Source organism: Perognathus longimembris, chromosome 9 (assembly GCF_023159225.1).
Source record: "Perognathus longimembris pacificus isolate PPM17 chromosome 9, ASM2315922v1, whole genome shotgun sequence".
NCBI lineage: Eukaryota > Metazoa > Chordata > Mammalia > Rodentia > Heteromyidae > Perognathus > Perognathus longimembris.
Window position 1 is genome coordinate 8,649,688 of NC_063169.1, and position 13,269 is coordinate 8,662,956.

General features: G+C 43.0%; 1 non-coding gene across 1 annotated transcript; it reads right to left on the bottom strand.

The window, feature by feature from the left end:
- Window positions 1-1,399: 1,399 nt before the first annotated feature.
- On the bottom strand, window positions 1,400-1,504 carry LOC125357832. Its single transcript, XR_007212224.1, has one exon. It is a non-coding gene; the product is annotated as a U6 spliceosomal RNA (small nuclear RNA).
- Window positions 1,505-13,269: the final 11,765 nt, after the last annotated feature.

Here is a 13,269-nt window from a genome sequence, read left to right on the forward strand (position 1 = left end):
AAGTGGAGATGTGGCCCAAGTGGTAGAGCACCAGCCTTGCGCGCAAAAGCTTGAGGGCAAAGCTCTGAGTTCTTAAGTACTGACACCGAGCGAGAGAGACAGAGAAAGAGAGAGTATATGCTGGAGGACAGTAAAGGAAGTCTCACCAGACCCAAAGGATGCTCAGACACCACGCTGTTCCTGACTCCTCATGGAGACCAGTGCTCAGGGATGGAGTGGATGACAGTCCTGACCAGATTTTCAATCGCGTCGAGCACGTGATGAGACACAGGACAGCAAGTGGGGACAAGCACAGTTCTAGATCCACCGAGAACTCTCAGAGCAAATCTCCACATGTGCAGTCAGAGCGGTATTTCACTCCGCAGTTTCGAAAGCCAATCCTTTACAGACAAAATTTAAACTGCAAGGTAGACAGACAGAGGTAGACAGGCAGATACGAATATGTGTCATCTCTTCATTTCTCTGAATTATGCTTTTTTCTATTATAGTTTAATTTTCATGTTAGGTCAGGACACCATTTATAGTCTAAGAAAATTAGGGGGTAGGGGATTAAAGGTCAGTCTAAGGTTAAATGTAGTAGTGGAAAAAATATCTCGCCAGTATATTTCATGGAATGTTTTGCAATCACTTTTTAAATCTCTGGAAAGCGAACGCTGAAAAACTTTATGGAAATTAAGGAGTTATTGGCCAGGCCTGTTGACTGAGACAGCTCAGTGGAAATATCCTACTCCGCACAACGAACCTTAGTTCAAGCTCTCGCTTTTTTCCAGCCATCGCCTACCATCTAGTGGACAATCAGAGTAGAGCATGCATGGCTTAATATAAAATCAACCACATTGAATAATTGTAAAAGTGCCTTTGGAAAAAAAAGCAGATGCTCAGATTAGTACGCACACCCCCAAAATAAGCCAGATATGATCAAGACATAGAAAGAACCTTGGTGGAGTCTTTTCCTAACAATGCTTTTGAACAATAGGAAAACACATGTGTGTGTGTGTGTGTGTGTGTGTGTGTGTGTGTGTGTGTGTGTGTGTGTGTGTGTGTGGTACTGGAGCTTAAACTCAGGCCTTCCCATTCACACTTGGCTTTTCTACTCAAGGCTGATTCTCTACCCCTCAAGCTTGTGGATTTGTGCTGGTGAATTAGATGAGCGTCTCTAGGATGCCTCGATCCCGGCTAGCTTCAAAGCAGGACCCCCAGGAGGAACCAGCAAGAGCCTCCTAGATACCTAGGACTGCAGACGTGAGCCACCAGTGCCTGGCTAAAAACAGATCATTTTTGTGCTTGCCTAATGACAAAAACAATTCCCTTTAAAGTCAAGCAAAAGTAATAGAGAATTGCTACTTTTGTTCTATTTGAACATTACTTCTGTTTATGTAATGGATTCCTTTTTTTATTAAAAAATATGGAACGCTTCATGAATTTGTGTGTCATCCTGCACAGGGGCATGCTGATCTTCTCTGTATCATTCCAATTTTAGTTTATGTGCTGCCGAAGCGAGCACTTAATGGATTCCTTTGTTCACTTAAATATACAATAGTTTCATATTCATGGTTTTTAAAATCTTTTAATCAAACCAAGCAGCGTTGCACATCTTTAATCCCAGCTTGAGCAGGCAGAAAAGAGATGATCACAAGTTTAAGACCACTCTAGGGTAGAGAGCAAGACATTCGGTCCCCCAAAAGATCATTTAATCAATAGTATATTAGTAAGCACGTGTGTGTGCGTGCGTGTGTGCACTGGTCCAGGGGTTTGACCTAGAGCCTGGGTGTTGTCCTTAAGCTTTTCGCTCAAGGCTAGTGCTTTACCACTTGAGCCACAGCTCCACTTCCAGATGTTTTGTTGCTTAATTGAAGGTAAGAGTCCCACAGACTTTCCTACGTGGACTGGCTTTGAACTATGATCTTCAGATCTCAGCCTCCTGAGTAGCTAGGATTATAGGCATGAGCTACCATATTTATAACCATCTTTATTTATTATTTTTATTATTTAGTTATTTATAATAAGGCCCTGCACTATTAAATACTTTTGATAGCAGAAGCTAAGGACATACAAAGATATAAGTCTAGCTCTTAGACATAATCAGGGAGAAAAATAATAATCCAAGCAACCATGCTAACATATATGGTCTACAGAAAAGAGATTAAAAGAACTGAAGGTGTGTCTTACGTATAATTTAGAGACAAACGATCAAATCCTTAGGCCGGAAGCAGTGAACGTGCTTTTCCACGGGTAACGCCTATCTTAATATAAAAGCGGAGTGAGCCAGGTGCCAGTGGCTCACGCCTGTCATCCTAGCTGCTCCAGAGCTGAGAGCTGAGCATCACAGTTCAGAGCCCGCCCGGGGAGGAAAGTCCACGAGGCTCTTATCTCCAATAAGCTACTCCAAAAACGCCAGAAGTGGCGCTGTGGCTCAAGTAGTAGAGCACTAGCCTTGAGCAAAAGAATCTCAGGGACAGCCTCCAGGCCCTGAGTTCAAACCCGGGGACTGGCACCAAAAAAATAAAAAAAGTCACAAATAGAAACTTGACTTTAGATTTATTTTTATATCAAGCTTTGTGTATATGGTATATGGGTGGTGTGTGTGTGTGTGTGTGTGTGTGTGTGTGTGTGTGTGGTAGCTTTTACTGGACTCTGCTGCTTTCTACTGAGAAAGTGCATGTATGTGCATTTCTGCACACACGCAGGAGTATCAATACTGGAACTTAAAGTCAGTGCCCCACATTTTTGCTTGGCTTACTTTTTTCACTCAAGGCTGGCACCCTACCACTTGAGCTACACCTCCATTTCTAGATTTCTCCTGCCTAAGCTGCCTTTAAACCGTGATCCTCAGATCTCAACCCCTTGTGTAGCTAGGATTACAAGCGTAAACCACAAGTGTCTGGCTCTACTGAGAAATACTTTGGCATAATAGTCTATCTTCTTTTGTTCTTCAAGTGTAGCTTCAGTGCCCGTATACTATGTGACTCTGAAATCTTTCATAATCTCTTGATTTCAATATTAAATTAGGTCAAGAAGTACAATTTCTTGCCAAGAATGGGATTTTTTTCCTATCAAATATTTATTTCTCCAAACATCTTTATAATAAATACCATATTTTTCTAGCTTATACACACTATGAGACCATCTTGCCAATATTCAAGAATTCCATGGACATGTTATCAAACATTCTCCATCTCCCACTTTAGCATCTCACAATATAGTTTCCCAAACTTCCATTTCTCTATTGACGAATTATATACCTGCTGACATGGCTATCCCCAAGAACATTCCTCTAGTGGCTAAGACATCACTCAGCTCAATAGCAGGAACAAGGTTAACCAGAGAGATTTTTGCAAAGAACACAGTGACCTGAACTCAGAGCGACCTGACAGAGAAAGCCAAACATAGCGGCTCACACTTGTAATCCTAGCTCCTCAGGAGGCTGAGATCTGAGGATCCGATTTGAAGCTAGCCTAGGCAGGGGGCAAAAATCCATGAGACACATCTTCAATGAACTACTAAAAGCCAGAAGTGAAACTGGGACTCGAGTAGTAGAGCACCAACCCTAAGCAAAAGAAGCTAAAGGGCAGTCCCTAGGCCCAAAGTTCAAGCTCCAGTCTGTTACCAACACACACACACACACACACACACACACACACACACACACACACTCCACGGTGGAAAGCAAAGACTACATACTTCCTCACTGATTTTAAAGAGACATCACAGGTACTTGAAAAAGACATTCCTGAAGAGCCTAAAGCTACCAACAGCATGTTCCCTCTTTCAAAAAGATTTGCCAATATTTTAATAAGTCAGAGAAGACATCATAATTACATATTTTCCTCATTTTAATATCTGCAAAGAACCTATTTCCATACAGTGTCACTTTTTCAGGAGGTAAGGATTGCTTTTTAGGGAAGACACATTCAACCCACAGCAGTTACCTATGACAAAAGTACCCACTAATACAATCGTATGGAGGAGAAAACATCTAACTTAGGTTTGCACAGCCAAATAGCTGCTGATTCTGGTAGAATATATAGATATAGATACAGATCCTTTTGTTTTTTTTAATTTTTTAAGTGGTTTGCAAAGGGGTTTCCATTCAACATGTCAATTTGTAAGTTCAATGCATCTTGATGATGATGAATTTAAAACTGTAGAACTCAAAGCCACAAAAGAAAGACAGCCTCTTCAAATAGAATGGATATCCACATCAAAAAAAACTGGAAGGGGACTACTATCTCTCCTTCTAAGTATTAATTCAAAGTGAATCCAGGATCTGGAAACTTTGAAATAACTACAAGAAATAATAGAGAAAACACTAGAATTTGTTAGCATAGGCAGTAACTTCCCAAATCAAACTCCCATAATTCAGCCACTAGGAGCATAGGCTGACAAATGGGATCGCATCGAGCTAAAAGAGCTTCCACACCGCAAACGAAATAGTCATTAGGCTAAAAGACACTCTACAAAATGGAAGAAAATTATTATACATCTGACAAAGGATTCATAATCAAATTATGAAAACTAAGCTATCAAAGAGTCACCAACGCATTAACAAATGAGCTGAACACTTTTCAAAAGAGGAAATACAACAGCCAAAACAAATACATGAAAAACTGACTGACAACCCGAGTCACCCAGCAAAATGACAGTAAGGTTTCATCTCGTTCCAGTAACAACGGTCATCAAGAACACAAACAGCAAATGCTGGTGGGGATATAGAGGGGGCCTGGGGGAAGGAGCCCTAGCCCGCACCAGTGACTCGGGCTTGCAAGCTTTCCTCCGGAGGCTGAGGTCTGAGGACTGCCCTTCAAAGCCAGTCCAGGAAGGCAAGTCTGTGAGGTGACCATCTCCCATTAACCACCAGGAAACCGCAAGTGGCGCTACAGTTCAACGGAGTAGAGCACTGGGCTTGAACAGAAAAGCTCACGGACAGTGCCCAGGCCCTAACCTCAAGCCCCACGACCGACACCACCACCAAGAGTATAAGAGACACTCGAATGCATCACCAGAACACAGTTTTAAAATAACTTTCTAGGTAAGAGGTATTCTATATTAAAATATTGAGAAGACTCAATCTTTTAACAATGTGTGTTTTATCCTTAATCTAGGTCTCAAGTTGAAAGTCAGCAGGATTTTTACTCTATTTTGCAAAAGGATTTTATACATCAAGATAGTGGATCCACTTAGAATACTCTGATTTAGGGCTGGGGATATGGCCTAGTGGCAAGAGAGCTTGCCTCGTATACATGAGGCCCTGGGCTCGATTCCTCAGCACCACATACATAGAAAAAGCCGGAAGTGGTGCTGGGCTCAATAGAAAAAGCCGGAAGTGGTGCTGGGCTCAAGTAGTAGAGTGCTAGCCTTGAGCAAAAAAAAAAGCCAGGGACAATGCTCAGGCTCAAGCCTCAGGATTGTCAAAAAGAATATTCTGATTTAACTAATTTAGAATAGGGCAAGCACCGAGATGTAAGTAAAGCAGAAATCCAAAAACAGACCTTATAAAGAATATAAAATGTGAGGTAATTAATTTTCAATTGCAAACAGCTCTGAAGGTTACTTCTCTGTTTGTAGTTAGAGGATAATTGAATTCAGCCACCTAAAGGTATTGAAATATAAAATACGAAAAGGTAAATTGAAGTTAGATACAAAAGTTAAATGCCTCCAATATTGATTTCCTATGGCTTCTGTCGCTGCATACTGGATGATTTGAACACCAGAAATTTATTTTCTCACAGTTCTAAGATGTCAACAAAGACTTCTCTACATTTCTTATAGATGGCCTGTTTCTTCACAAACTCTTTCTCTCTGTTTGTATGTTGTGTCATGTTTTCTTCTTTTAAGGATGCCAGCCATATTGAACTATAGCCCACATTAATTACCCCACAATGACCCTTCTAACTCTTTAAAAACCCTGTCTCAAAGGCAGTCACATGGGCTGGGAATATGGCCTAGTGGCAAGAGTGCTTGCCTCGTATACATCAAGCCCTGGGTTCGATTCCCCAGCACTACATATACAGAAAATGGCCAGAAGTGGTGCTGTGGCTCAAGTGGTAGAGTGCTAACCTTAAGCAAAAAGAAGCCAGGGACAGTGCTCAGGCCCTGAGTCCAAGGCCCAGGACTGGCAAAAAAAAAATAAAAAACAAGAAAGAAAGGCAGTCACATTCTGAGGTCCTAGGACTGAGGACTTTAACATGAACATGCAATGGCCAAATTCAACCCATAATGCTTCATCTTTCCTTCCTTTTGCTTCCTATCCCTCATGTAACAGTCCGGCCCTAAAGGCATTCTTGGAGGCAGAAAAAGGTTAACTGCAATGGAGAGAGAGAAGATGGCGTTCCCCCAAGTATGGACTCAGAGCCTGGGGCGGGGGTAGGGGAGGATGTTAAGATATCTGTGTCGCAGGAAGAAGGTCCTGAATAGAGTCTCCATTTGAGAAGGGTAAGATATTAGAAGAGACTATGGATCAAGCCAGTTATAGAGTTAGAATCTGAATAAAGTGAGAAATATAGATGTGTCATGGGAGCCCAGGTGCAGTGAATTCAAGCCTCAAGATTGGCAGAGAGAGAGAGACAGAGAGAGACAGAGACAGAGACACAGAGACAGAGAGAGACAGAGACCGAGAGACCAAGAGACCAAGAGACTAAAAGAGAGAAAAACCAAGATAGAAAAGAAAATGTCATTAGGTAATTGTACCAGGGGGTTTCAAAGTCAGTTTCTAAGTGCAAAGCATCTGAACAGTGTCACCCCTTCCGTCATTCTCCCCATCTCTCCCAACCCCACCAGCCCCATCAACTTTCCTGGTTCTGTTTTCACTTAAGTACAGTAAACATTATGACTGCATTTGCCCAACCTGTCTCTCTCCTTTCTCTCCTCTCCCTTGACAACACTGGTTTCAGCTTCCTGGCATGGATTTTGTGAAGTGTAAGTTAATTGTTTGAAGAAGTTACCCTGCATAAGCCACATATTAATCAATTTGATGCTGTATATTTGCATATGACCCTGTATATATTTTCACATATGGTTATAATTCATATCTAACCCCCACATATAAGAGAAAACAGCCATCCTGTGTCTCTCCATAGCCTGACTTACTTCACTTAATATTTTATCCAGGTCCTTCCATTTTCCTGCAAAGGACATAGTATTATTCTTCTCGGCGGGTGGGTAGAATTCCATTCTGTACATATATTCACCAATTTCTCCATCCACTGTAGGGCCTCTGTGCCCCTTCCATAACTTGGCCATAGTGCAGAATGAACATGGATCCGAGACTTTTCTTAGCAAAATGGATTCAAAAAAAAATCACAGAGGAAAAACACCTAGAATGCTATTTCAAATTCTATATTGAATATGTGGAATGTTCAATATTACAACAGCAAATGAAATCAAGAGAGAAACCGCCATCAGAAAAATCCCTTACAATATGTATGACTAAAATCTAGTTTTATTCCGAGAAGAATCCTATCCCGCTATGAATGTTTCAGACTCCTCCCTCAGAACCCAGGCATGCATTCTTCCCCCCCCCCCCGTGGGGCGGGGGGGACGCTGGCAATTGCCACCCTGACCTGGCTCACCTGAGAGACCCTCCCCGGAGACATTCTGCAGCCTTTGGGTCAACACAGAACACAAGGCTGGCCCCCTTTTGACTTTAAGTGACCATACTCTTGTACGACTGGACCATCACCAAAATGGCGGAAGATGACTAGTAGAACTACATCTCAACTCTCTCTTGCTCCCTGCTCGGCATCACTACCTTTACTTCCCCAAAGCTGTTGGCTCCCTGGATTTCCTCCCAGAAAACTTCCTAGGGGCAAATAGCTACCTCAGAATCTGTTCCTAAGACATGAGCCCAAATACACACAGCCAAAACTTGATTTCCCAGCCTCCCTAGTGCTTGAGAGACACACGAATGCCATACTGACCAAGGAGCTTCTGGATGGAGCATGTAGGAATGATATTGAAGAGTGAGAAGAATCAGCACATTCCTTTTCCTTTACATTCTCCCTCCTTCCTGCTTTGAATATGGACTGTCTAGAATGTGGATACAACATTCACAGACATTGCCACCATCTTGGATCCAAGAATAAAAGCCATGCACTAAGAACATTAAACTGAAGTACAGTCCCCAGCAGCCTCCGAGACAGTGGTATTAGGGGATCTAAAATAAATCCCACTTTTATCAGTCCCTAGGCAGTGGGGTCTTCTAGTGAGGAGCGCTCTCCTAATAAATATATGCGTCCCCAGTCATCTGTGCACAAGATCGAATCTCTCCTCTGCTTTTACAGCCCAGTATGAGTTTCAGGGTCATGTGTAGTTAATTGAAGATAAGAATCTCATGGGCTTTCCTGCCCAGGCTGGCTCCAAACTTTGATCCTCAGATCTCAGCCTCCTGAGAATCTAGGGTGACAGGCATGAACCACCTGTGCCTGACTTGTGGATCACTTTTGTCCACAGCCCCATAGCTGGTCCCCTCACTATTAGGAGACTACTACTTATTTATTAGCACGATCATGATTTTAATTTTGCAGCGTCTTTAGGACTCACAATGGAATCTCATGGTATCACTGAATTCCATCTCTAGTTTCGTTCTCATTTGCCATAGCGAATAAAGCTCTATATTCTTTCTGAAAGATGGATGTTTTTGAGACGTGTTTTTTAGCTGAGCAGTCACCTCTTCTAACACATAAAGAGCGTTTTCTTCTGCCTCTGAACATGCTTTCAACATTGCCTTTGGCAATTTCTGTTACTTTTCTGCGCATCATCTATAGAATAACAAGCATCCTTTGGCAACAACCACTTTTTGCTTTACTTCTGCTGTTACGGTATAATCTCTTTGTAAGGTGGTTTATGCAGCAATTAGAGATCTCGAGTGGAAAGCCAGCCATGTGTGCGGATAATCATGCCGGCCGTGTCCTGAGGAGGTAATTACACCAACTGCTGACGCACAGCCTAGCACAGCCATGCGTGTACCATAACAACTATGTCATCTTTTCCCTATGCCTGGCACACAACTTTTTCCACACTGAGCTCCAATAGTAGAAATGTGGGCATTTGGTATCAACATGTGCTGTGTGCACAGGCATGCGTGTGTGTGTGTGTGTGTGCATGTGTGCACATGTGCCCCTACTGGAGCTTGAATTCAGGGCTTGGGCACTGTCCCTTAGCTTTTTAGCTCAAGGCTAAAGCTCTGCCACTTGAGCCACACCTCCATTTTAGACTTGTTGCTGGTTAATTGGGGATGGAGTCTCATGGACTTCCCTGCCCAGGCCGGCTTCAAGGCGTGATCCTCCCATCTCAGCCTCCTGGGTGGCTGAGATTTCAGCATGAATCACTGGTGCCCAGCCACATCTACTCTTTAAAGCTAGACCCAATCATATTACATCTTTGTGACACTCCTCTACTAGACGGCTTAATTTATATAGAGAGTGGCCATCTACATCTCTTTAACAATTTCCAAATTTACCTATATCTGAGATACATTTTTAGTGTTTTCCTCATTGATAAATATTATTTAAATGAGCATCATGATACAAGTAATGTAGAATCAATATCTAGAGTTGAAATCACCGTTTCAAGGATATGTGTGTTTTGAATGTAAATTCGCATTTCCAATATGTTCACCGAAGCTGCTGTGTAAATTCATTCTCCTTGTAGTCATCAGAGCGTGTGTTTCTAAGGGGTTTTACCCTATGCCCATATTATCAACCGTTAAAAATGTTTGCGGGGCTGGGAATATATATGGCCTAGTGGTAAGAGTGCTTGCCTCATATACATGAAGTTCAATTCCTCAGCACCACGTATATAGAAAAGGCCAGAAGTGGCACTGTGGCTCAAGTTGGCAGTGTGCTAGCCTTGAGCAAAAGGAAGCCAGGGACAGTGCTCAGCCCTGAGTTCAAGCCCCAGGATCGACAAAAAAAAAAAAATGTTTGCTGTTTTTGTAAGGAAAAAGTGTTACCTCGTTTTCTTTTAATTTATGTATTTTTAAGTTTATTAGCCATTTCCTTTTCATCTGAATTGTTCATTCATATCATTCACCCATTGTATTGCATTGAAGCCTCTTCCTTTATTAATGTTTGACATGACATCTTTCTATTTACAAACCAAGAATTGGTTTGTTTGGGGGTTTTTTGGCCAGTCCTGGGGCTTGGACTCAGGGCCTGAGCACTGTCCCTGGCTACTTTTTGCTCAAGGCTAGCAGTCTGCCACTTGAGCCACAGCACCACTTCTGGCCGTTTTCTATATATGTGGTGCTGAGGAATCGAACCCAGGGCTTCATGTATAGGAGGTGAGCACTCTTGCCACTAGGCCATATTCCCAGCCCCAAGAATCAGTTTTATATGTTGCAAACTTATTTGTTTTTCACTTGTTTATTTACTTATTTCACTGTCAATACTGGCATTTGAACTCAAGGCCTTGCACTCCCTAGGCAAGTATTCTATCACTTGAGCCATAACCCCAGACCTTCTTGCTTTTCTTTTTTAAGTAGCCCTTGTACTTCTTGCCTCGGCTGGCCTCAAGCTGGGATTCTCTTGCCTATTCTTCCCAAGTATCTCAGATTATAGGCATGTACCACCATACCCAACTTGCTTTTTTTTTTTTTTGCCAGTCCTGGGCCTTGGACTCAGGGCCTGAGCACTGTCCCTGGCTTCATCTTGCTCAAGGCTAGCACTCTGCCACTTGAGCCACAGCGCCGCTTCTGGCCTTTCCCATGTATGTGGTGCTGGGGACTCAAACCCAGGGCTTCATGTATATGAGGCAAGCACTCTTGCCACTAGGCCATCTTCCCAGCCCTCAACTTGCTTTTTTTTTTTTTGTTTGTTTGTTTGCTCATTTATTGGGGCATTCTGGGGATTGACTTCAAAGCCTACAGCTTTGCTAGGCATATGTTCTACCACGTGAGCCACGCTTCCAGGCCTTTTTGTGTTGGCTGTTTTTCAAGGTAGGGCCTCACGCTCCTCCCAGTCTCTCAGGGCTGTATCCACGTGACGCTGTACACAGTGGCCATTGTGCTTCCCACACAGCCGGGCCACGTGGTGGAGTATCGGGTACACACCGCCACACCACAACTGTTCGTTAAGATCAAGTCCCGTGGCTCCATTTTAGGGCTTTTCTGGGGGAACTATGGTCCCCCAATGTCCACCTCCCAAGTAACTAGGATGACATGTCTACACTGCTGAACCTAGCTCCTAGTTTGTTTGTTTGTTGTTTCATTTTGTCTTGATTTTTTTGAGCCAGTCCTGCCGCTTGCATGCAGGGCCTGGGTGTTGTCCCTGAGCTTTTTTTTTGCTTAAGGCTAGCGCTCTGCCATTTGAGCCGCAGCTCCACTTCCAGCTAGTCTCACACACAGACTGGGCTGACACTGAGCCATGGTCCTCAGATCTCAGCCTCCGGAGTAGCTCTAATTCCAGGCCTGAGCAGTCAGGGCTGGCTTGCAGCTTGTTTTTGAGACAGGATCTCACAAACTATTTTGCCCAGGTTGGCTTCCCACTATGAATCACCTCCCAAGTAGCTGGATTACAACAAGCATGTGCTTACTAGTCAGACCACAGGCATATGCGATTCCTCGTTAAGCTCAGGTCTCACTAACGTTTTGCCTTGGCCGACCTGAAACTTGAGCTCTCCTTAATCTCTACCTTCTGAATGGCTGGGTCTTCCTCATTTACCACCACACCCAGCCGTGTCTCACACCGGTGTTTTGTTTCACCTTCCTTTCTTCCTTCCATCCTAGCTTCCTCCTTTCCTTTCTTTTTCTTCCTTCCAAGAGCATCTTGAAGCATCAGTTATGTGTCAAATAATGCTGTTGGTTCCGCCAAACTTTTGGACATGTCAGCACATCCGTCCTGGTTAAATTCTCTGGTTTGTACCCAGAGGTAAATGTCTAATAAAGTGTATGCACTGATGCTTGATTGAGGAGTTGGGGTACTGAACACTGTTTCTTAGTCTGATTTGCTTCGAAATTTAAATATTTCGGTAGATGTCATTTCAGGACAATTTGATGGAGAGTTTTAGCATTGGGGTTCTATGTTTTGGCATTTTTGCATCCCGAGGATTTCTTGTTTGGGATTTAAATTTCTCCTGGAGGGAGTCATGCAGTTTACATAAAGAGATGCTTTTGCTCCAAAATTGCTGTGCTCTGTTCTGAGTGTTTCTGTAATGGAAACAAAACATCAAGGCAGCCAGTTAACCACAAGAAAGCAATGAGAGCCTTGTTTAAGAACTTTCCTGCTGAAACATGTACTGTTGGGAGTGGGGAGGCCAAGGGGAGGAAGGGCAGGTGAATTCAGTCCTAATATTCAGTGGAAGCATGTGGACACAGAGCCAGGTACCCTGAGGGGTTGGGAGAGATGGGGAGAATGGTAGAGGGGGCATTGATCACCAGGGGGCATTCTATTCCAAAACGGACATGTTGAATTGAGACCCTTTGTACAACTACTTAAAGATTGCTAAACATTCAGTTTTAGAAAGAAAGTTGTCAGTGTTCTCTGTCACTGACATGGGAATTAAAAATGAAGCCAAGAGCTTTAGGATCTTGACCTTGTAACATTATCCCAAACTTCGTCTCCTTCCAAGGAGATAGAATACGTTATGAGATTCAAACAATGCATTCGTGTTTTCCAATGCAGCGTACTTACCAAAAAAAAAAAAAAATTAACACCTCAGTATATTTTCCTTTTCTCTCTCACAGGACAAACTTAAACCCAGAACATCTTCATCTTGAACAGCAAAGGGAAATAGATGCAATCTACTCAGAGGCCAGGGCATCGATGGACTTATGTGTGTTGTATGTGTGGTCCTGAGACTTGAACTCAGGGCTGGGCACTGTCTCTAAACCTTCTGGCTTAACACGAGCACTCTACTGCCGGGGCCTCAGCTAGACAGAGTCTTGTTGTGCTGTTGGTACTGGGGCTTGAACTCCACTGGGCTTTATCACTCACAGCTGGTGCTCTACCACTTGAGCTACATTTCCACTTCTGGCTTTTTTGCTAGTTAATTGGAGATAAGTGTCTTTTGGATTTATCTGTTCAGGCTGGCTTTGAACCTGGATCCTCAGATTTTAGCCTCCTGAGTTGCTAAGATAGAGACATGAGCCATGGGCGTCTAGCTTTAGATGGAGTTAGGAAATGGAGGTTCACTGACACAAATGTGTTTCCAATCTCACTGGGAAATACTATGCAAATGAATTTGAGGAGTTTGACTAGAATCAAAGCTTAGAGAAAAAGTAATATGGCTGGAGGTAACAATTCAAAATCATATTTCTGAAAACAGTCTGCCATA